Source organism: Antechinus flavipes, chromosome 2 (genome assembly GCF_016432865.1).
Source record: "Antechinus flavipes isolate AdamAnt ecotype Samford, QLD, Australia chromosome 2, AdamAnt_v2, whole genome shotgun sequence".
Classification (NCBI taxonomy): domain Eukaryota; kingdom Metazoa; phylum Chordata; class Mammalia; order Dasyuromorphia; family Dasyuridae; genus Antechinus; species Antechinus flavipes.
This window is the reverse complement of record NC_067399.1, coordinates 612085470-612107066: the sequence shown is the minus strand read 5'-3', so window position 1 is coordinate 612107066 and position 21597 is coordinate 612085470. Positions and strand designations below refer to the sequence as shown.

The 21597-nt window shown below is 40.1% G+C and overlaps 1 protein-coding gene across 50 annotated transcripts in view; it reads left to right on the top strand.

Moving 5' to 3' along the window:
* Positions 1-21597, top strand: part of SORBS1 (sorbin and SH3 domain containing 1) — a 350893-nt gene that overhangs the window by 53371 nt on the left and 275925 nt on the right. For 23 of the 50 annotated variants that reach the window (XM_051981708.1, XM_051981748.1, XM_051981746.1 and 20 more), the window contains exon 1: positions 6916-7025. The exons of 2 other annotated variants lie outside the window; for them this stretch is intronic. The gene's annotated coding sequence lies outside the window, so the exon portion shown is untranslated. Of the gene's footprint in view, positions 1-6914; positions 7026-7261; positions 7284-21597 lie in introns of those variants that run through there. 25 more of the 50 variants (XM_051981749.1, XM_051981739.1, XM_051981743.1 and 22 more) reach the window with 4 other exon arrangements.

The window sequence follows — 21597 nt, the reverse complement described above, 5'->3', positions numbered from 1 at the left end:
GTGTCAGAGGCAGGATATGAATCTGTCTTCCTTGAATGTAGGTCCAGTGCTCTACTATAATACATTACCTCTCATAGATAAAAAAATCAAAGTTGAATTATACCTTTTCTCTAAAATATATATTATTGTTAATCTATCCAACCTGATTTTAGTCCTATTCCATTTTTGATTATCTTTTGTCCCTAACATGGATTTTTAAAAAATTCTTTCTGTTATCCTTAGCATTCATAGCTTGCCTCAGCTCATCCCAAGTTGATACTTATATTCACCTCAAATTACTTATTTTTGCTTCTTTTTATTAAAAACTTAAGTTAGCAATATGATAGTCAATAAAGTCATCTATCAGTCTTCTCCCTCTTATATTTGTTGTTGGAATTATTTATGTCCTTAAAATTTCTTCCTTGAACATTTTCCTCCCTCTCTGACTTCTGCCCTGAGGTTTTATGCCATGACATCTTGTCTTTTTCCTGAATTCTACAAAATGACCCCTCCATATCAGACTTTGCCCAGATTTCTTCTCGTCTATCATGAATTTTTTTACACAGTCTCTATCACTTCTATTCTATCAAAAAAATTCATCTTTATTCAGCTTAATTAGGTCCAGAAAAGTAGTTCCTCTCATTTCCTTTACCTTTTAAATAATGAAGTTATCATTAAAGGAAAACATGATTTCATTAACTGCTTTCTGTTTAGTATAATGAAAGTTCCAACAGATAAATGAATGAATGAGTAAATAAATGACTTATGAATCCCTTACTGTGGGTGAAGTACTGTGCCAAGTTCTGGACATAAAAATAGAAAAGTGAGATATAACCTGCTCTCAAGAAGTCCACATTCTAATGGGAGAGATGAAAACATATAGATTCCAATTGTAAAACAGTCTTTAGGATACAATAATAAAGCAGATGTTAATACTTCTTTTGAGATGTCACTTTGATAAAATCACATCAGTTTCTGATATTGAATCATGTGACAGTACCAAGGGCTTTGGTAGAAAAGTCTGTGGTCTATTACCATCCAGGGATCTTGCTTGGGCTTACAAAATTTGCAGGACCCAGTTGTCAGCTTTTGGTGTTAGTTTCAAATCAACAAACACTTATTAAATACTAACTCTTTTTGAGTCAATGTGCTAATTATGCACAGTGGTGATTCTCCCGTGGTGATTTCTCTCCTCATTGATGGGCCCAGACTGAAAGCAGTTTAGTGATGTGGAGGGTGCTGCTATTCCCTAGGCAATTACCAGGTTCAAGGAACTGGAATGTCTCTGTTGGGGTTTGAGGAGAAGTTGTAGTGGTGATTTGACTTTCTTGGTGTATGTTGCCTGGGGTCTCTTCCCCAATGTGCTTTCTGCTAGTTTGCCTATTGACCCTGAGTGATTGCTTGGAAGTTGGTAAGGATGGCTGGCACCTTCTCCATAGGAAGTTGTTACCAAGTTCAAATTAACAGTTAGGTGGATTTATATCTGATTGAATAAATATGCTTTTATGGAGCTCCAAAGGTTTTAGTCCTTACATCTATTTTTATCAACATATTTATCAACTACTTGGATAAAGAAAATGATAGAATGCTTATAAAATTTGTATATGGCAAAAGCTGAGAGAAAGTTTATTGTTGGATGATAGAACTGATTTACAAAATGAACTTAATATCCTGGGAGAAATGGACCCTAACCAACAAGATAAAGTTTAACAAGGGAAAGGATAAAATCCTTTCCCCTAAGTTCCCTGGATTGAAGAAAGCAATTATGGACATAAAGGATGATCAGAGAACTGGCTGGACAGTAGTTCCCATGAAAAAGACCTGGGATTTTTATTGATTAAAAGCTTAATATTAACTAGGTGTGATTTGACTACAAACACAGCAGCTTAGCACAGTACCTTGTATAGAGTAAGCTCCTAATAAATGCTAATTAACTTGATACAAAAAATTAATGTCCACTGAAGTAATTTTAACAGGAGTCTAGTCTCCAGGACAAATAAAGATGTCTTCATACTCCAAAATGTGAGGTGGCTAGATAGTGCAATGGATAGAACACAGGGTCTGGAGGGAGAAAAAACTGAGTTCAAATCTAGCCTCAAGATGCTAACTAGATGTGTTATCCTGGGTAAATCATTTAAACTCTATTTGTCTCAATTTTCGAATCTGAAAAATGGGGATAATAATTGCACCATCCTTCTAGGGTTGTTATGAGGATCAAATCAAATAATACTAATAAAGCACCTGGTACTTAGGAAGAGTTATTTAAATGTTATCTATTATTAAATTATTTATTTAAATTATTATTAAACTCATTTATTAAGTAGATGTTGTGTTCCAGTCCCTGTGCTGTGCACTCAAGACATAAAGAAAAAAACAATCTTTGTCTTCAAGGTACTTAGGTTCTACTGTTAGATATAATTGGACCCCATGTGGACTATTATACCCTCTTAGAAAGGGAAATTCACAAGCTAAAAAGCAGCTAGGTACATATGCATGGGTATGGAGTGACCAGGATGATGGGAGATATTGAAACAATGTAACAGGGAAAATATTTGAAGGAATTAGAGATGTTTATCTTTCAGAAAAGCAAAAGTGGTTTAGGAGCATAGTAGCTGTCTTCAAATATTCAAAAGCTGTGATATGAACAAGTAGACTCATTTTATATTGAGACAGGAGAGGGATAGGATCAATGAGCAAACATTGGAAGGAAGCAGATTTTGTCCCAACAGGAGAACGAATTTTCCACCAATTAGAGCTGTACAACAATGGAACTGCCTGCCTCACAAATTATCCCTCATTGCTGGAAATTTTTAAGTAGGGGCTGCTGGGTTGAACCATCTGTCAGGACGTTATAGACAGGATCCATTGATATGGTAGGAGATTAGACTCACCTCTAAAGGACCTTTCAGATCTTCACATTCTAGATCCTGTCAGTCTCCTGTTTATGACTCCTTATTCATTGCCTTTCAGATTGTCAGCCTAACATTAAGGCTCTATTGATCTATGTAATCAGCCTACTCCCCAAAATGAACCCTCTGCTCCTGTTGGGTGTTACTTGCCTATAATCCTTTTACTGTTCTCACTCTCTCCATCCTTTCAATTGCAACCTGTCTCCTCTCTGCTGATCTAAATCGTATGTCCTCTCCAAGCGGAAAAGAGTGACAATGTATATAAAAATATATTTAAAAAGCAAAAATACTATAGAGACTGGACATTTGATTTTATCGATGTAAGGAACTCCCAGATGAAGAAACTCCCTCTGACAGCCCAAGTCAGTAACATCTCTGCAATTTATAGTCTTAGAATAATCTAGAAGTAAGTGAAGTTGTCTAACAGGATATGTCAGAGGCAGAATTTGAGCTTAGGTTTACATGGCTAACTTGCCATGCTGCCACAGATGTTAATGATTGTGCTTTGAGTCAGAGCATTTGATCAATTCTGAATCTATTGCCTAACCCCAAAATCTCTCTCTCTCTCTCTCTCTCTCTCTCTCTCTCTCTCTCTCTCTCTCTCTCTCTCTCTCTTTCTCTCTCTCTCTCTCTCTCTCTCTCTTTCTCTGTCCCTCTCTCCTTCTCTGTCTCTCTGTCTCTCTCTGTCTCTCTCTGTCTCTCTCTCTCTCTCTCTCTCTCTCTCTCTCTGTCACTCTCTCCTTCTCTGTCTCTGTTTCTGTCTCCTGTCCTCTGTCTCTCTCTGTCTCTCTTTGTGTGTGTGTCTTGCTCTCTGTTTTTCTGTCTTTCTCTTTTTTTGTCTCTCTCCTTTGTGTCTCTGCTTTTGTCTCTGTGTGTCTCTGTCTCTGTCTCTCTCTCACACACACATATACAACCCAATTAGATTAAAATGTAATTAAGAAATTTTTAACAAAATAAATAAAAATACAACATAGATAACATAGATAATAGAAAACAGATAATGTTAATAAATGGTTTTGTTATCCAATATATGGTTTGTTTTATATTAATTTAGTGTCCTTTGTTTTCATTTGAGTTTGACATCATCATATTTCTATATATTTTCCTCAAGAATAGCATATAATACTTAACTAAAGTCAGTAAACAATAAACATTATCAATAAACATTCATTAAATACTTACTATTTGCCAAGCATAATGCCAAGTGTTGAGGATACTTGGCTAACATCTAGGTTGACATTTCCCTTGTTTCCATTTAATTAACGCTGTTAATGATTTGAACTTTTGCTGATGTGGATCCTAATCTCTGTGATGTATAGTCTCAGAGAAGATGTTAAGTGACTTGTCTAGGGTCACACAGCCATGATGTATCAGAGGCAGAGTTTGATGAACCCAGATCTTCTAAGCTCTAAAGCCAGCTCTCTAGTCTTCCACACTGCCTTCCAAAAGTGTTATTTAGATGCAAATTCTTATTGTCCATAAAGATAGCTGGGTGTCAGAATCAGACTTTGAATATTGATATTTCCTAGCTATGTAGCCATAGTCAAGTTATTCAAGCTCCTCAGGTCCCAGGCACTTCTTTAAAACTAAGTCATGGACTAGTTGGGATCTGTATCTATACAGGTCCTGGACCCTTAACCTTCATTCTTCAGGGCTCCCCTCAAATTTAAATCTTCCTTGGCTATCCCAATGCACATTATTTTTAGTTCAATCTGTACCACAAAACCTACTACTGATGTTCCCGATATCTTTACAAAACAAAGATCTTTCAATTTCCGATTGGGAAAAGAAAGTTCTTGATGAGTGTATGGGGACTGAGAGACTGTATGGGGTGGAAGGGATAGGTTGACTGGAGGGGTATTGACAGAGAAATCCCTGAACCAGGGACAGCTTAGTAATGGTAATGCCTCTAACCTTGTAGAACAGGGATCACAGATGCCAGCTATATTTCTCTTCCTGCTGAGCACTCTGGAAACTTGAGGAGAGCAGGACATACATGGAAAGAGGGATGTGGCAGCCACAACCAGTTTAGAGATATATCAGGTAAGGTTTCTAGGTGGTAGATCTTTATCTTGTGGTTCAGAACCCCAGGTTTAATTCTTGGTTCCATACTCTCTTGTATAATTCTCTCCCTATTTCATGTTTATAGGTCTTGTCTTCTTAGTAAATATAAATTTATAGGAGCCCAAGGACCATGTGTTCTACTGGTGGTCTCCTCAGAAATCTTAGCATGGTGCCAGAGACTCAACAAATACTCAGAGCAGGACTTTTTAAGGTAGGTGTGTGTGTGTGTGTGTGTGTGTGTGTGTGTGTGTGTGTGTGTACCACAAATCTCTTTAGCAGTCCAAAGAAGCCTGTGGAGCTATTCTTGGAATAACATGTCAGAATATACACAGTAACATAAAATACATGGAATGACAAAGCAAACCAATTAAATTGTAATATAATTATCAAAAAAAAAATTAACACAAGTTTCCAGATTAAGATTTAGGTCTAGAAGAGATTTTAGGGATACTTTAATCCAACTCCATTATTTTCTAAATGGGGAAATTGAAGTTCCCAAAGATGACTTTCCTAAGATGACTAGTAAAAACTATCACAACTAGATCCTGAAGCTAGGTTATTTCACTCCAAATCCAATGCTTTTTTCATTATATGGTATTACCAAACTCCTTGATGATTTTACTTGGCAGTTCACGTTGGCCACTTGCTTGTGTATTTATCAGTCTGAGACAGGAGAGAATATTATATTGGTTGGAATAGAATCAAAAAGAATTGTGTTCAAATTCTACCTTGGGCTACTTTGATACAGCAGAAACTCTTGGCACCTGTGTGATCTGGGGTGAGGAGTTTCTACCGTACTTTGGAAAGAACATTGCCTTTGGGGTCAATCACCTCTCCGGGTTCTTTGTGACTTTGAACAAGCTTTCATCTCCGAGTCCCTTTTATGGTCTCATGGGTTCTTTCCAGCTCCAGAAATGTTACTCTGAACCTGTTCACTCCCTAGGGGAATACAGCTGGCATTTGCAGTCCCTGTTCTACAAGGTTAGAGGCATTACCATCCCTAACCTGCCTCTGGCTCAGGGATTTCCCTGTTAATATCTTTCCAGTCAACCTATCCATCCTGCCTCAGATACCCCTCACACACCAAGGACTCTCCCCAGTGGTCTTAAGAATTTAGGGAAATTGAAAAAGAATGGGAACCTCAGTGGTAGGTTTTATGGTACAGATTGAGCTAAAAATAATAGTGCATTGGGATAGCCTAGTCACACTCCAACCTCTGAGCTGAAGGCGGTCCTTCATCTGTGAATCGAGGATTTGCTTGAAAAATACTTGTTGCTTGATATCTTACAAGACTTGCCCTCAAGGGTTGTGGGAGACAGTTATATGTCAATACTGATATATCTCTAACACAGAATTGTTATTATCATTCTGTCGTATGGCATTCTCTGTGGGAAAGGGTTTCCATGTTGCCCTGAACGGAATCCTAGATGTGGATTTGGAGGAGTTGGTTTTAAAGCCAGCTCTTTCATTCCCAGGACTAACGCTCCCCCAAACCTCAGTTTCCTCATTTGCCAAAGAGATGCCCCTCTGGTGTCCCTTGGCGCTCCGAGCGCACGATCCTCCCCAGAGCGTTCCTGTCTAGCCCGGAATGGAAGGGCAGGTCCACGTCCAAGTACACGCAGGGCTTACAAGGCCAGACAGGAAAGTGTTTGTAAGAGGTCCCGCGTCTGCAGCCTTCACGCCAGGAAGGAGCAGCAGCAACACCCCTTCCCTCGCTTTTATCTTTGGGGAATAAGCATTAGGCTCGGCGGCGGCGGCGGCGGCAACCGCCCTCGAGGACTGACAATGAGCCGGGGAGGCTGGGTAGGCTCGGCGGCTTCCTCGATTCCCATTGGCATCCACGCCCCTTCCTGTCACTGCCACGAGCGGAGGAAAGGACCGACTCCTCCCGCCGGCCAGGCTCGGCCCGAGTGGAGGATTCCAGATGCATGTTAATGAGGGGGAGGCCGCAGCCGCCCATTGGCCCGCGGCTCATGTGTCGGTGAAGTCAGTCCTGTGTCACAGAAAAACAGAGCAGGGCGAGCTGCAGCATGGAGTGCTAGGGGAGCAAGGGCACGGGCTTGCATCACCAAGGTAAATCCTCCTCCTCCTGCTCCGGCTCCCGCCCCGGGCTCCTGCCAGGGCTCTGCGCGCGCGCGCGCAACTTTCCCCCGATTACTGCGGAGGGTCCTGGAGCCCCTGGGCGCGGCCCCCCCCTCCTTCCCCTCCACCCCCCAGCTAGGAATCCCTTTGTCTGAAGCGCCCGGAGGAGGTGCTTTCGAAAGGCCATCTGGTGGAGGGGACTCCAGGTCCCCTTTCCCGGGGCCACAGCAGCACGTAGTATGTGGAAAGGTAAAATGGTAGTCCCGGACCGGGCTCTTCTCGGTCCGCTTCCAGGGACTCCCGCGAACACCCCGGGCGCTCGGGGAGGGGGAGGTGGCGGTGGAGGGAAATGTTCCTCCTGCAAAATAGGTGGGTGGGGGGAGCCCCGGAGCTCCGAAGGGGTGGGTTTGCATTGTGAAGTAAAGCTATAGGTAGAGAATTCCCCGCCAGCTGCTACCGAGACCGAGAGAGGAGGGACGGTCGGGTGGGTGGGTGGGAGATTCTGAGGCTAGCATCCCAGGTGTTCATTCATCGGCGGCTCCATTGATGACACGATTGTCAGCGTCTCCTGCCCGCCCTGGGAGCTGTAAGCCAAGCATGCATTCCTGGCTTGGACGTTCCTTGGTTACTTTGGTGAGACAGACAGACCGACCGACAAATGACTGGATATCCGTCTCGTAGCTATCATAAAGAGCTTTAGTTGCACCCCACTCCCCTCCCACCCAGAGTCTCTCTTCCCACTTGTCGGGAGGAAAGTCCTTTTGAAAAGTGTTCATGGAGGGGAAGGAACAATACAACTGTCTGGATTGGCAGAGCAGCTCTCGATACAGTATTGCAGTTTTCTGCTGTGGCCTCCCTGGTTAAATGATAGCCCCGTTCCAGATATCCATCAAAGCTTGTATCTAATTGTGCCAGTCTCCCCACTGACATGGGCTACGGAATTCTGCAGCCCCGATGCGGCCGTTGTCATTAGATGTCTTTGAAATCCACCAGTGCATGTTTTCTTTAAGGAGGGAGAGAAATTTATTGCACTATTAAATTGCCACATAAAAGCCGAAGGGGACCCTACTGTGCCTGGCTTGTTTCGTCAAAAGCCGGGGTTTTCTCAGCATGTTTGGGCAGAGCCTTTGAATTTCTTCAAACAGTGAGTTCTCTATGCTCTTTTTGGTCACAAGGCCTGCTTGCTTGAATTGATTTCTGCATCAGTAGGGAAGGGATGTATTTGGAGAACACGGTGGAACCTGGCTGGTGTTAAGGGGCGCCTGACCCTTCCCTCTCTTCCCTGGAAGATCGTGAGGACAAGCCTAGCACTTACTGAAAACAATTTTTATTTTAAGCTGCCTCTCTCTTAGGCTTGATCTTCTCGTGTTACAAGAGGACCATTTTAACTGGGGTGGTCCTTGCTTGGTAGTGGTAGCAGTGGGAAAGATGGATTATGGAAGAGAATGGGATGGATGGTTTGAATGGATTTTCTCCTTTTGGGGAGAGGATAAAAATGAAGACACAAAGATTTGGTTACCCCAATTGTAAAAGAGCATATGTTAGATTTTCACATGTCTCTGACCTAGATTTCACATCATTTTTCTGGTCCTCAGTTTCCTTATCTGTAAAGTGGGGTTGAACTAGATGACCTCTAAAATACTTTCAGGATTCTATGATTTTTCAGGGTTCTTTAGATTCTAGGATTCTGCTTACAGAACAGTGTGTGTGTGTGTGTGTGTGTGTGTGTGTGTGTGTGTGTGCCATAGCTGGTGAGAAAGAAGTTGTCTGGTTGAAAGGGCAGATGCAGTGCCTTCTCTCCTCTTTGAGCATCTGGGGTAACAGGGAGGCTTCTGCTTGGGAGTCAGGGTTAAGAGAAAGTTAGCCTTCAAGGGGAGAGCAGAAACCTCGTTCCTAGTCTGTAGGACTTGGAAGTAACACAAAACCCAAGCAGTTACTCCTTGGTAAAAATAAATAAATAAATAGAAAGCAAAAACCTCTTTGAATCTTCCCTCCCTGGTACACTCTACTTCCCAAAACCAGAATGCTGTAGATTTTGATCTGGAAGGGATCTTGGAGGTTATATAGTTCAACTAAGGTTTCCAAAGGGGTGGTAATTGGGATGTTTTATTGGGGCGTGGGGAGAGAAAGCATTTTGGGAGTGGAGCAGCTGGAAAGAGTGTTAATCTTTTAGTGTAAAGACCCAAATTCAGGTTTTCCATTCTTAACACTTACTGGTTAACCCTGTGATCTAGGGAAAATCATTTGACTTCTCCAGTCCAGATTCTTTTAGCTATAAAAGAAAGAGATGGGATGTAATAATATTAACAGGGTTATTGAAAAGACATATTTTGGAAATGTGAGCTGCTATTATTATTTTAAGGGTCAGAACAAAACAAAACTTTTCAGCGCTCCTTTCTTCTGTCCGTGCCTTGTCTTCTAACTACAATACACTATCATACAGACCAGGCACAATTAGTCTTATGTGGTGTTACAGTTTGCAAGTAGGGATCAAGAAAAAAATGGGTATTTGTTATGCAGAATGGGCTGTCATCTGATTGACTGTTGCATGGAAGTGGTTTTCAGATACAGAGCTCTTGTTAGCCAGGATGTTATTTGTTTAGAGACTTTCATGGGCCTAAGAAGGTAACACTCCAGGTGACAAGAGCTCTGCAACAGTATCTTTATTTAGAGTATTCATCTGTTCAGCTGAGTCTTTTGTCATCCTTCCTCTGTCTGTAAAAAAGTGCAGGTTGGCTTCGTGAATGAATAGTCCAAAGACAGGAAATATTAGCCCACTGAAGTCTGAGAAGTAGGAGCTTATAATGTGAAAGGATTCTCTGAATACGTAGCTTTCATCCCCCCATTCTGGGTCTGGTCAGCAAGGTGACTTTATGTTCTCAAAGCTAATACAACAGCTCACATTCATGTGCCACTTTTTACTGTTACAAAGCATTTTACATTGTTATTTTATCCTCACAGCAACTCTGTGACATAGATGATATATACGTTATATCCATCCTCTCCCATGTTATAGATTTGGTATAAATTAGGGTTAGAAGGTCATCGCTAAGGACAAAGAATCCGAAGATCCAAGTTTCAATCCTATCTCTTGATAGCTGAGGTGATTTACTGTGGTGGTGGTGGTGGTGGTGGTTGTTATGGGTGAATCTCTTCCTTTCTTTGACCCTCACTTTCCTCATGTGTAAATTGAAGGCTTTAGATCAGATGATCTCTGGGATGCCTTTGGCTGAAATCTTCCTTGACAAGGACCAATGCTTCTTTCCCCTGCATCCAGGTTTTTGTTTTTGTTTTTGTTTTTTTTACCTTACCCTGTGCTGCTTCATTGACATACAATAGCCTGATATTTCACTTTTACTGATTTTTCCTCTGATTGTATGGACTCCTTGTTACAGGTAAAAGAAAGTCAATAACTGGATCCTGAGGACTAAGGAAAGAGAGGAGGAAAAGAGCATGAACAGCTAAATAAGATGCTAATAATATGCTTCTATTAGAAGATAAAAATAACAATATTAAAATAAGTCTTTCCTATGTGATATTTTCTTTATGATAAGATTATAGAGTTTGGGTTAGGATGGACTTGGGTTAGGATTGGAGGGGGAGGAAGAGATAGAGAGATTAAGGACAAACTGAAGGATGGGTCTATTTGGACTTGTATTCACAGAAGGTTTGAATGAGTTTGCAGTCACCTTTGATTTATCTCAAATTATCCTTGGACTAGTCTAGGCCATTTATGAGTTACATAGTCTTTGCTTCTCTTTGGCTTAATTTCCTCTAATGTGGAATTAAGGGTTTAGATGATCTGTGAAATTATTGTTGTTCATCCTTCATTCTGGAAAAAGACATTCCGATGGTGATATTTTGACTTGCAAGTGAGTTGGATGTAAGCTGTGCAGTCATCAGCCTCTCTTTTCCAGTGTCTTCAGAGTCCAGTAGCAAGATATAGGTCAAGATAACTCCTCCATCTGTAAGAGGTCATCTAGTCTAACTTCCTTTTTTTTTTGCAGATTAGGAACCTAAATCCTAGAGAGGTCATATGGGTAGCAGATAGATACAAATTCAGGACTTTGGATTCTGTATTTGACACTTGGCTATATCATGCTGTCTTCCTTGTTAGTCAAGTCCCAGTCCTTTTTAGTACTACTCTAACCTATGGCTTAAACCAGTTTGATTTGATCTACTTTTCCCCTGGCGACTGTTTCAGATAGCCCCGAGAAAAATTTTTCCCCATGGACTTTGGAAGGCTTAATAATAATAAGAGATAATTGAAGAACTGTGACTGTTTGCTTAATCAACTACTTATCTTTAAAAATTTTTTAAATGTTTTGATGAAATCCACATGAAACATCAAAACAACCTACAAAACTTGCTTAGTATCCATTTACATTTAAATAAATAAATTTCACATATGAAATAGCATAATTATCCTTTCCTGACTTCCTTTAAGTGCCCATCAGGAATCTTTCTTTGTCCATTTATTTGCCTTCCTGTTTCCTCTTCCATGGTTAGATTTAGTATGTACTGAATTCTCCTCTTGCTTTGATTTAGTGTATACTGAATTCTCCTCTTGCTTTGGCATTTTCCTGACTTTCATGATTTCACAGATCTTTCCAGATCCCTTAATTAACCTCTGAAGCCTGCCTGAGCGTGGGGAACCTGCAAGGACACTCTGCCATCTTCTCTGCATGTCTCTCTTTCCCTGAGCCTGGGTCTTTGCTCTGCTTCTTTCCCCCTTCCTCTATTAACAGGAGTATTAATAGTGGCTTATGTTGCATGTTAATGCCCCATTTATCCACTTATAATATGTTGATATCACACACAATATGTTTTTGTCTATCATCATGGTCCTTTTATAGACAACAAAACTGAGGGACAGAAAGATGAATCTACTTGGCCAAGGTCCCACTTCTAGGAAGTGGATTGTGGAAGATTTAACTCCAGACCTCCGGACCCCAACCTTCTCTTCCTTGGCAGCCTCTTGTTCTGCCCTCTGTGGGCTTCCTTTCTCCTCCCTTCTTCCCCTTAAGTAGCCATCATATAAAATTAAAGTATGTTCTGAAGTATTTGACATTTATTGAATTATGTTCTAGTTTTCATTTTCCAAATTTACCAAGCCACATACCTAAAAAAAAAGTTTTCTTTCTAATCTTTCTTTTCCCTCTCTTTCCCTGTGAGTTCCTGCACCTTCATAGAAATCTGATTATGGCTCATAAGGGATGCCCTCTTCTAAGTGAAGTGCCTTTAAAAAAATTACTTCCTGTAATACAACATCACTCATGCAGGTCAGGACAATTGAAGCTGTGGGGTTGAAGGATGGCTGAGAGGAGACTTAGGGAGGAAGGAGGCATTTAGGTAGGGCCCAAGAAGGTAGATTTTTGTGTTGTTTTGTTTTCTTCCCTAGCCTGCATTTGTGCCGCCCCCCCCCCCTTGAGGATAATGGCTAATCATCTTACTAAAGGAGTTAGAAGCTTGGGTTGCCAGCTTCTACCTAGTCTAAGATGGAAGCTGGGCATAAATTATTGTGAATATGTAGATGTGGGAACTCCATTACTATGATTCCTTTGAGAAAGGATCACCAATACTGTGTCATCCAGGGCATTCTGACAGGGGAAGGATTTCTAACAAGAAACAATTAGTCCCATAGAGTGTGTTATAGTTTGCAGTCAGGGATCAGAAAAGATAGATAGTTGTTCTATAGAATGGACCATCATTTGATTGTTTCAAGGGAGTGGGTTTCTGATACAGAGCCTTTGTTAGCCATGATTTCATTTGTTTAGAGACATAGATGGGGCTAAGCAGAAAATAACCTCAATGAAAAATGGACAGATAAATCTTCTCAGTTGCTATGGCTAGAAGTGATCTTTACCTCCTCCTCTGTACTCTTCCTGTTCTTGACTCATAAATTCTCTTTTATATTTACCATACTCTATTTTGTAGACTTCCTAACCTTACCCTCTGCCCCCAGACCAGATTGTAAACTCGCTGTGGGCAGCAACCATCCAAGACTTATTTTCTTTTTGACCTTGCCATGGTATTTCTGACTATAGTCACAGAAGATACTGAATAAAAAAGTATTGAATGGTGATTATAAAAGCCATCATTCAACATTCAAATGTGATTTGATAAATCTATTTATGGAATCAGAAATTTGAACCTAAGACTATTTTAGAAAAAAATAAGAATGATCACAAGTTCTATTAGGACAGAATCACCCTAAGACGATTCAGTTCCAATCTGAAAAGCCTTTGTTAATTGCCTGTCCCAGGTCAGCTGCTGTGCTAGGTGTCAGGGATACAAAGACCAAAAAAAAAAAGGGAAATAGTTCCTTGAACAGCCTTCAAGAAGCTTACATTATCTTGGTGAGGGGATAAATATAACATGCTCACAGAGTTTTTTAAAATATAAAGAATATAATAATGATGATAGTACAGTTGAATATAGTGCTAGATCGGGAGTAAAGAAAACTTAGTTTTTCTGGGTTGTGTGATCCTGGGCAAGTCATTTAACTTCTGTTTGTCTTTGTTTTCTGATATGTAAAATAGTCTCACAACAACATCTAAGATTGTTGTGAGGATCAAATCAGATAATATTTATAAAGTGTTTATGAAGTGCTACATAAAGTTATTACTATTATGATTTTAATATTTGCAATGTTTTACATACATTAACATTTCATTTGATGAAATCCTAACAATGTGACCAATGTTGTTGATAATATGCTGATGAAATCCTGACCAACAACCAGTCGATAATTTAATAAAGAGCAGCAATGTAGAATAGTGGGAAGAGCACTAAAGGCTAAATCCAGAGGGCACCTGGGTTCCTGTCAAGTCAACAAGTATTTATTAATTGTCTCCTATGGCATGCAGGCTTTGCTAAGTGCTGTCCTAGATGTGCAACCAACTAACTGAGTTGCTTTGAGAAAATCATTTTCATCTCTGAGTTTTAGCTTCTCTGTCTATAAAACAAAAGAAGTGTATTATATGATCTCTTAGATTCTTTCTAGCTATATTCTATGCTTTCGTTGATATGTGTGCTTAGTTAAAAAAAAAGATAGAGAAAATTAAAAAGTTTGTGACTCTGGCAGAAGAACCAACACAGATGTAGAAATTAAGGAACATCAAAGCAAAAGCCTTTATTGGTGGTTAGAGTGTTAGATACTAGATGATTGTCTTATGGGACTGGGGATCTTTTATGCTTTGGCATCAATTCAGAAAATACTTCAAAACGGTGACCACAGCACTAAGAAGATTGCCATCCCCATATGATATATAATGTACTTGATTTATAGTGTCTCTGTTGTTATGGGTTCAGATCTGATTCATCTGAGCTAGAAACAGATGAATAACAATCTTATACGTGGGAAGGGCTTTTTACAGTTTGAAAGGGTGTCTGTGCCTTCATCTTCCTGGTCTATTGTGTTACAATAAAAAAGGGAGAACCAATGGATAGAAGTTATAGGGAGTCTGATTCCTGTCCTTCTCTATATAAGGAAGAATTTTCTAATGGCTAGAATTCATAGAATCACAGATTATAATGGAAGTAGAAGGGACCTTAGAAGCCATTCAATCCAACCCTTTCATTTTACAGTTGAGAAAATCAAGACCTAGGGAGAAGTGACTTGTCCAAGCTTATAGCGCTGGTAAGTTACAGACATGGGATTCACACACTGTCTTTTTCATTCACATTTGGAACTCTTCCACCATATAACATGCATGCATCCTGGCTAGATGCATCTGGCTAGATGTAAAATAGGCTGTCTCATAAATAATGAGCACTCTGAGCATGGAAGTATGCAACCAAAGGCGAGAAGAACATCAAGGATTCTGGGAAAAATAAGAAAGGAAGGGAGGGAGAAAGAAAGGAAGGAAGGAAGAAAAGAAGGAAGAAAGGAAGGAAGAAAAAGAAAGAAGAAAAGGAAGGAAGGAAGGAAGGAAGGAAGGAAAGAAGGAAAGAAGAAAGTGAAAGAAAAAGAAGGAAGGAAAAGAAAAAGGGAAGGAAGGAAAAAAGAAGAAAGGAAGGAAGGAAGAAAAAAGAAGGAAGGAAGGAAGAAAAAAGAAAGGAAAAGAAAAAAAGGAATGAAGGAGGAAAGAAAGAAAGAAAAAGAAAGGAAGAAAGGGAGAGAGAAGAAAGAAAGAAAAGAAAGAAAAAAAGGTAGCTAGGTAGTGCAATGGACAGACCTGAATTCAATTCTAATCCCAGACACTTAACAATTACTTGTTGTGTGAATCTGGGAAAGTCATTTAACTCAGATTGTCTTCACAAAAAGAAAGAAAGAAAAGAAAAGAAAGGGATGTCAGAGAGAGGATTTCTGTATTGGTTGAGTAGTTGAACAAGATGATGTCTAAAGTCCCTTGTAATTTCAAGAATGTTAGATTCAAAAAAGGATAGATATTAATCTCATTTTATAAATCAGGAAACTGAGTTACATGTTACATAACTCTCCCAAAGTTTCATGGGCTGGAGTAACTAGATAGATAATTTGAATCTGGGTTGACTTCCAGGCTAGCATCTTCCTCTCCCCGAGCTTTGCTAGTTAGAGGGTAGAATTTACTTGTAGCTCTTTGGAGTTGTTGTTGTTTTTTAATAGGCAACCACAGAGTGGAAAAAAATTGTTGGCAAGTCAGACAGTGTTTATAGAACTGACCACCTACAGAGGCAATAGTAACAAAGTGTTCCAAAGCCAGGGGTTCCTTCTACAATTTTAAAATGCCTTGGCAGTAAGTGATCATGATTCTCTGGCTGTGGTTACTTGTACCCAGGATCCTTCTCTGGGGCAAATGGGCGTTTCCATCAGAACCTTTACTCCTTCTCAATCTTGCCTCACAGTCACCTTTTTCTTATACCTTTTTTTCCTGGGATGGGGGAGGGGGTTCTTTCTGGGATTCAGAGTTTCCAGTGGTGCCCAGGTCAAGGGTAGATAAGGGAAGAGACATTGTTTTCTATACTCCCAACCTAGGCTAGTTAGAAAGATGAGGAGAAACCCAGAGCCCATCACTATCACCTCCTTAACAGGAAGGAAGAGAAGTGGTGATGAGAGAGAGCGTTACTGAGACCAGGAAGTGGCAGACTAGAGAAACTTCGAAAATCCAGCATCCGAAAATTCTTCCAGATGTTCTCCAGGATTCTTGGAAGTTCCCACGTTTTGGAGGTCCCTTCTAGCAGAACAGAATCATTCCTTCTGAAGAAATCATTGATTTGCTATTGGCCAGTACATTTGTTGATGGATGTTCTTCACCTTTCCCTGGGGGGAGAGGAGATAGTGTAGAGAAATATCTAGATGACAATCTGGCTGCCCCCACTTAGTGAATTCTTGCTGATTTGTCTCCAGGTAGAATAGTGAGCATACCTAGGAATTATACTTCTCTTTAGACTTCAAATTGAAAAACTGATGATTAATTTAATCATTTACATTTAACCAAAGCCATATGCTTTGACTCCAAAAATTAAAGTGTTTGTTTGAGCTTGGCTTCCCTATGGGAAACTTCACTACAAAAGTCACAAGTGAAATCCTTCTATAGTAGTTTTATTTGGTAATGTGTCATCAAGCAGAACCTGTTGACTTTACAAGTCAATAATTACTTTGTTTTTAATATAAACAGAAGGTGAGTTGATTTGCTAATTGTTCTTTCCTGGTTAGATTTGATTTTTGGCTGGGACACACATATTATTATATGCCTGTTCCTTGGTTATAGGCTATATTGGGCAAGGAGAACCCAGGGATGACCTACAAGCCTACAGTCTTAACTGAATTCTCTCTTCTCACCCCTGTGTGGGCTGGGGTTGGGCTGTCAGGTTTTCTGAATGTGAGTGATGGTGCTGTTTGGGTTTGTTGGTGGAGCTAGGGAGAGGTTCCAACATAGGTTAAGAGTAAAGACTGAAGTACAAGTCAACCTCAAGAGAGACAGACAGTATGGGATGGTGAAGGGAACACTGAACTGGAACTCAGAACTCGAATCTTGCCTCAAATGTCCTCTACCTAAACATTCTTGAGTGAGTCATTTTAACCTCTGTACCTCAGTCACATCTTCTTAAAAATGAGAGTTTGGACTTGATTTTTAAGAACTTTGTAGCTTGAAATCTATGATGGGAAGAGAATTAGCATTTATATAGCATCTTCTGTGTAGTGTACACCAATCTTAAGTGTTTTTAAACTATGCTTTTTTTTAAGCAATGAGTACTAGCTCTGATCCCACAACACCCCTGTCACATATGTACTGTTATTATCTTCACTTCACAATTCAGAAAACTGAAGCAAATAGAGGTTTTGTATGATTTTGCCCAAAGTCACACAGCTAGAAAGAAGCTGAAACTGCATTTGAACTCAGGTTCTTCCGATTCTAGGGCCAGCACTCTATCCTTAGAGCCAGGAACTGTCTAAGACTTAAGACCTAAGAGAAGTTTTTGGAGTAGGAGGCTCTGTTGAAGTAGATTCAAAGTCAGGTTCTAAGAAGGGTTGGTGAGAGGTAAGGGTTGGTGAGGGGTTAGGGTTGGACTTTACCTGTCACAACTCAAAACCAGACAAATAACAGGGTGTCGGAGTAGACACAATTATCCCCATGTACTAAGCTGAGTTGGTCCTTCCACCCTCAGTGTTCTCCTAAACAAAGGCTAAGATGAAAGAACTTTAAGAGATCTTGACATTTCTTTATTTGACAGTTGAAGAAATGGAATGGTATAGGGGGAGGAGCTCTGGCTAGTTTCAAAGCTTACCTCTGACACAATCTGAGTGGCTTTGGACAAGTCACTTACCCTGGACTAAGAACTCACATTTCTAGGTATCTGATTTGATCTTTACAACAACCCTGAAAGTTATATGTTATTATTATTATTACCCTATTTTGGTGACCAGGAAACTGAGGTAAAATTTTAGGATTACACAGCCAATCTCAAGTAGGATTTGAACTCAATTCTTCTTGATCTATCAGCATCTTGCTGCTCTTAGATTTGCTTTCAGCTTTAGATCCATGATCCTTTGAATATGAGGTTCAGACTTGAGATAGTTTACAGAAACTCAATAAGCCCTAGGATAGGGGTCCCTTGATTCATGGGGGTTTAGTTCTAAGACAACATGTTCTCTCTAAAATAACATAACGAGAAAAAGGGACAGAGGTGGGCAGTAGAGCTTAGATATGTGGGCCAGCTTGATGGTATAGTGGATAGTGCATCTGGAAACAGGAGGACCTGAGTTCAAATCCAAGAAACTTACTAGCTATTAGACCCTGCAATTGTGCGACATAATCCTAAAGGTCTTAAAAGAAAGAAGGAAAGAAAACAAACAAAAAAAAATTAGGAATGTACAAAGAACAAGGTGTCCCCTTTCCTATATATGCAGATAACAAGGTCCTTGGAAGAAAATAAGCCAGTGCTTGGCAAAGGAGAGGTGGAAAACCTTTGAAATAATGGTATTGAAAAAAATTGTAGCTTGAAATCTGGAAAAATCCTGAGAGTTTGCACGAGGCCATTTTAGACTTGTGGATGATTTTGCGCTTTTTTTCTCTGATATTCTTGGAGCCTGGATGGTAATCTACTGGGTAAATTAATGAGCTAAAATTGGCAGGTGTGAGGGGGTGAGGCTCCTCAGGAACTTGGAAATACTAGTCATGCCTGAGCATTGATAGAAGATACTGCTTGCCTCTAAGACAGCTGTCCTTGGGAGCAGTGGGGGTGGAGCAGGGTGGGGTGGAGGAAAGGGGTTCTAGGGCCAGTATATTTTTCATTTTCAGCTCTTTAATTTTATCTTTCATCTTTAGACCCATGGACCTTTTAAACACCTATACTGAAAGGACAGTTTGGGACAAATCCTCAAGCTGTAGAAGAGATTTCTGTTTTTAATATTTTTATCCCCATCACCAAGCATAGTACCTTATAGAAAAAATAGGTTTGGGGCAGCTGGGTAGACAGAACACCAATGCTGGAGGAAGAGGATCTGAGTTCAAATTCAGTCTCAGATATTATCTGTGTGACCATAGACAAGTCAGTTAACCAATAAGGAAACATCAGGCTTAAAAGAACTGAATTGAAGGACTGTAGTTTGTTTATTTTTTATCTTTGCTTATTTCTTTTGTCACAATATTCATGTAGAAGGAAATGGGAAAAGATTTCAGATAAATTAATTTTGGTGTTCCAATACATTATTAATGAGAGTGAACATTATAAATTATGATATTTTCTTCTAGTTCTTAAGTCTGGAAGCCTAGGATTAAATAAACCCATTAAAGCTGGTCCCATTAGTTTCTTCAAAAGATTGGAGGGAAAGGAAAGGATTTCTCCTTCCCTCTCCAACTTCTCTACCAACAGAGATGATTGACAGTGACTTCCTCTTTCCTCTGGAACTCTCAACCATAATCTGCTAAGAGCTTGAAAAAAATCCTAGAAGATCATGGAATCTTATAAAGAGAAGCCACTTTAGGGACCATCTAGACCAGCCTCTTCATTTCACAGTAGAAACTGAGGTCAAGACTGGATTCAGTGACTTCCCTAAAATAGCAAGTAGAAAAGTCTAGATTTGAGCCCAGGTCCTTGTACTTATTCCTTTCAAACCCATTCCCTACAGAATCCCTATCTTCCTTCTAGGGTCAGCTCAATTTCTATCATCTTTTTGAGACCTTTTTGGATCCCCACAGTTGTCAATGTTCTTTTCCTACTCAAATTTACTGGTATTTATGGCATATGACTTTGCAGAGGTAAAAAACTATAACCTGGTGCCATGATTCAGCCCATTGATTTTAATCTAGACCTAGTTGAAACAGGTTCACTCTAACTTCTTAATACTCTAGCAGTACCTTTGGTGTTATTTTTAAGACTCACATGTTGCCATGAGTACAGACCAAGAACTCTTGGGCGGTTTAATTTTTAAAACAGCTTGTTAAATATTTTACGTCTTCTAACAGCAGTGTTTCTAGAGGTGATTAATCCTTCACGCCTTAAAATTAAGAAATCAAGCAAAACAATGAGGAATTTAAACAGCATATATAGCCACTCTAGTTATCAGGTTGTTTAAAAAATATTTCTTGGGGATTTTTCCCTCTTCTCGGTCACTGTCATTTATATGGAAGGAGTTGGGAAGAACACTTTGAAGTGTTATTAAAGGTTATTAAAGGCTATTTGGGCATCTAATTAGTGATAGAATTTGTAGTTACTTACTGCTTTTTTTCACCTTAGATAATTTATTTTGCTAATTGGTCCACGGTTTTTAGATCTGTAAAGATGGGAAGGGGGTTAATCTTTGAAAGTTCTTTCCATTTCAGAACTTTAGTGATTCTTTCAATGACTGTAGATGAATCCTAAGCTCTTCAGATAAAATTCTCTGATTCTCCTTTAAAAGGAGAGAGGAAATTATGTGAGTTCTGATCCACTATTACACTTGGCTGAAAGTATTAGTGCAATAACAAAATAGGTTGTGTCAGCATGCCAAGCCATTTGTAAAAGGAAGTCCAGGAAGAACAGAATACAAAGTAATTTGCAAAGCAATTGAAGAGGTTATTTACATTAAGGATTTATTTTCATTTCTAGATCTTGGGTTTAGGGGCTAAGAATCTTTGGTTCAGCAAGGAAAACCAGGAGGCTGTTGTTGCAAATTCATCACAGTTCATTAAGAGAAACACTTTGGGAGCAGTTAACTAGGTTTACTGTATTCAACTGCAGCTAACTTTGGTGTAGTCAAGGGGAGGGCAAAGAAAAAGAGCACAAAGTGGGAGAAGAAGTAGGTGGCTTGTCACGGTTTGGGAAGTGCTAGATAAAAGAATGACTTTTTGAATTATTTTCGTACTTGGTTCCTTATGGCACTGGACTCTTCCCCATTCTTCAAATCTCTCTCTCTCTCTCTCTCTCTCTCTCTCTCTCTCTCTCTCTCTCTCTCTCTCTCTCTCTCCTTTCTCTCTCTCTCTCCTCTCCTCTCCTCTCCTCTCCTCTCCTCTCCTCTCCTCTCCTCTTCTCTCCTCTCCTCTTCTCTCTCTTCTCTTCTCTCTCTTCTCTTCTCTTCTCTTCTCTCTCTTCTCTTCTCTTCTCTTCTCTTCTCTCTCTCTCTCTCTCCTTTCTCTCTCTCTCTCTTTCTCTTTCTCTCTCTCTTTCTCTCTCCCCCCTCTCTCTCTTTTCTTTCCTCTCTCCTTCCCTTTCTCTCTCTCTCTCTCTCTCTCTCTCTCTCTCTCTCTCTCTTTTCCTTCCTTCCTCCTTCTCTCTCTCTCTGTTTCTCTCTTTTCCTTCCTCCCTCTTTCCCTTTCTCACTTTCTCTTTCTCTCTCTCTCTCTTTGTTCCTCTCTCTCTTTCTTTTCCTTCCTCCCTTCTTCTCTTTCTGTCTCCCTCTATGTCTCTGTCTCTCTGTCTTTCCCTCTCTCTTCTACCTCTCCTCCCCTCTTCCCGTCACTTATGTGGGTCTCCAAAGCATAGCCTGCGCTTCTATATTTACTCCACCATTTTACTGGCTCTAATCCATTTTCATAGTTTCACCTGTCAGCTCTGGTGACTTCCAAATCTTCATGTCTAGCACTGACCTCTCACATACTTCCTATGCTTCTCACTCCACAGGGCATTACCACTTTCACACCCCGCTCCCACTTTAAAC